Below are 3,302 nucleotides of genomic sequence, written 5' to 3'. Positions count from 1 at the left end.
TGACTTTACAGGCTGAGAGAAAATCAACTAGGCCTAAGCAACAGTAACAATAATAAGTACAGTATTTAATTGAACCTGATGTTGGCATTCATCCACTAGTGGTCTTTTGCTCAAGCAAAATCTTTAGAAAGGAAGACTGTGTCTTCAGGGGTCCTTCTTTATAGGTACTTCTTCTTATATCTCCTTTTTAGACTTTTTTTTTTTTAAAAAAAGTTTGTTTATTATCCACTCTTCTTCCCCCAGTCTACAGACCATCACCAAAGTGGTCTCCATTGGGGTAAGTTTTAATAAGATATTGATGGAATACAATATTTTATATAAGTGGAACTGTGATATGTGCTTTATATATTCTTGTCTGGTGTGTGATTTGGTTTCTTTTCATTTATTTCACTACTTTGAAAGGTATCCATGTTGTTCTACATATCAGTGATTCCTTTTAAAAGAAGGTTATGTATGTATGTATGTGTGTATGTATGCACATATGTATTTGTATGTGTGCTTGTGTAAATTTGTGTGTACTGTGTGTGTGCTGGTGTCCATACAGGCCAAAGATGCCATCAGATCCCTGGAACTGAAATTACAGAAGACCTAGGTTTAGTTCTGAACACCCACGGGACTACTCCTAATGCATAGGCGTATACTAATACATAATGTATGCAAATAGGCAAATTAGGCAGATATAAAATAACACAATTCTTTGAGTCTTTTTCAAACATCCTTAAGGTTATTTTCATCCTCCCTCACTTTCCTTTTGTATTGGCCTCCTACCTTTCCTTTTTTCAATCTATCAATATAGACAATTACATTAATTTCTCATTTTTTTCTGAATGCTAAAGCACCTTAACATTTCTGCAACTATATTTACTCAATTATAATTCAGCACATCTTGTATATGCTATTGAATTTAACTTGATAAAAATTTGTGATAATGTTAAAAAGTTTTGTTGTGAATTTCAAGATTATGATTGATACTGATCACTAACTTTGTTGAATTACTGATGACCTCATAGAATAAGTTTAAAATTATTTTCTGATTTTTCAAATTTCTTGAGGAGTTGGAGTTACTGTTTCCACAAATACTTGGTAGAATTAATCAGAGAATCCACTTGGTTCTAGAGGTTATGTTCTACAAGTTATTATTTATTTATTTATTTATTTATTTATTTATTTATTTATTTTGTTTTTTGAAATGGTTTCTCTGTATAGCCCTGGCTGTCCTGGAACTCACTTTGTAGACCAGGCTGGTCTTGAACTTGGAAATCTGCCTATTCCTCCCGAGTGCTGGGATTAAAGGCGTGTGCCACCATGCCCGGCTACAAGTTCAATAATTTTTTAAAAATAGATATAGGAGTATTCAGAATACCCACTTCTTGAGTATGCTTTTGGTAATCTGTGCCCTTCAAGGACTATGTCAAGATGGTTGGCATTCTGTTCAACTACCCGTTTCCTTATTAGTCTTCTGCCTACTTACTCTGTTGTGGACAGAGGATGCTGAAATCTCTAAATTGTGATGGTCTAGTTTTCCTTGTAATTTCATCAGTTTTTGTTCCAATGTTTAAATATTATATATCTTTTATAATATATCAACACAAAACTTAATATATTTTAATTTTTAAAAGCAAAAGATTATGATTTGTACATTATATAGTATATACATACATCAAAGTATTTTGTGGGACCCATCAAATACACATAATTTTATTTCATTAATTGAAATGTTATTTAAACCTGTCTGATATTTATATAACCTTTTAAATTAATTGTTGGCATAGTATATCCCCACACTCGTTTCTTTCTTGTGTGCCTTTATATTGAACTCTTTTTTTTATATCCAACTTGACAGTTGCTGCCTTTTAAATGAAGTGTTTAAATCATTCATTTTTAGTGCATTTTGTTGCTATAATTGGACTTAAGTTTATAATTTTTAATTTTTTTTATCTTTTTCTACCTTCTCTATATTTTTTTATTCTTTCTTGTGGATAGAAAACTTTTATAACTCCATTTAGACTTCTTTTGTTATCTTATTGGCTATGGCTCTTTGTTGAGGTTTTCTTTTGTGATTACTCTTCAGCTTACACTGATAAGTTAAGACAGCACACTGGATGCCAGGCCTTTCTTGTAGTATAAGAAATTTGTAATAGTGTACTTTCATTTTACCTTTTTGTACTAGGTGCTATTCATGATTAATTTTTATATTTAATATAAGACCTGGCAATATATCATTACAATTATTTGCATTAAGTAGTCAAATATATTTATTTTATATTTTAAATTTACCCATTGGATAAATAGCTGTATTTTTATATTTATAATTGTATATTTTAATTTGAAGATTATGTTCTAAACAGGTTTAAAATAAAAGATATAATAACAAAGTTTATAAAAATTAAGGAAAAGACATTTTATTACTTCTTTTGTCCTTTGTGGAGTTCCAAGCTTCTATCTGCCTGAACAACAGCTGATACATTCTTTCACAGTTTTGTGCTTTCGTAAGTATTTTTATTTGTCTTTTAAAACTAATTTTTATTTTGTACAGAATTCTAGGTTGTTATAAACAGATATATTGAAGATATCATTCTCTTGGCTGGTGTTTATTTTCAATAAGAAATCTACCATCTTCCTTATCTTTGTTCATCTTTTTCTATTTACATTTTTTCTATTTTTTGTTTTTTAATTTTATTTTTAGCTTATTTTATTAGATATTTTCTTCATTTACATTTCAAATGCTATCCCGAATGTCCCCTATACTCACCCCCCCCCCACCCTGCTCTCCTGCCCACCCACTCCCACTTCTTGGCCCTGGCGTTTCCCTGTATGGGGCATATAAAATTTGCAAGACCAAGGGGCATCTCTTCCCAAGGATGGCTGACTAGGCCATCTTCTGCTATATATGCAGATAGAGACATGAGCTCTGGGGGTACTGATTAGTTCATATTGTTGTTTCACCTATAGGGTTGTAGACCCCTTCAGTTCCTTGGGTAATTTCTCTAGTTCCTCCATTGGGATCTCTGTGTTCTATCCTATAGATGACTGTGGGCATCCACTTCTATATTTGCCAGGCATTGGCATAGCCTCACAGAGATAGCTATATCAGTGTCCTTTCAGCAAGATCTTGCTGGCATATGAAATAGTATCTATGTTTGGTGACTGATTATGGGATGGACCCCCAGGTGGGGCAGTCTCTGGATGGTTCATTCTTTCATCTTAGCTCCAAACTTTGCCTCTGCCACTTCTTTCATGGGTATTTTATTCCCTATTTAGGGAGGAATGAAATATCCACGTGTTGGTCTTCCTTCTTCTTG

Source organism: Mus pahari, chromosome 4 (assembly GCF_900095145.1).
Source record: "Mus pahari chromosome 4, PAHARI_EIJ_v1.1, whole genome shotgun sequence".
Taxonomy (NCBI): Eukaryota; Metazoa; Chordata; class Mammalia; order Rodentia; family Muridae; genus Mus; species Mus pahari.
This window is presented reverse-complemented; position numbering follows the sequence as displayed.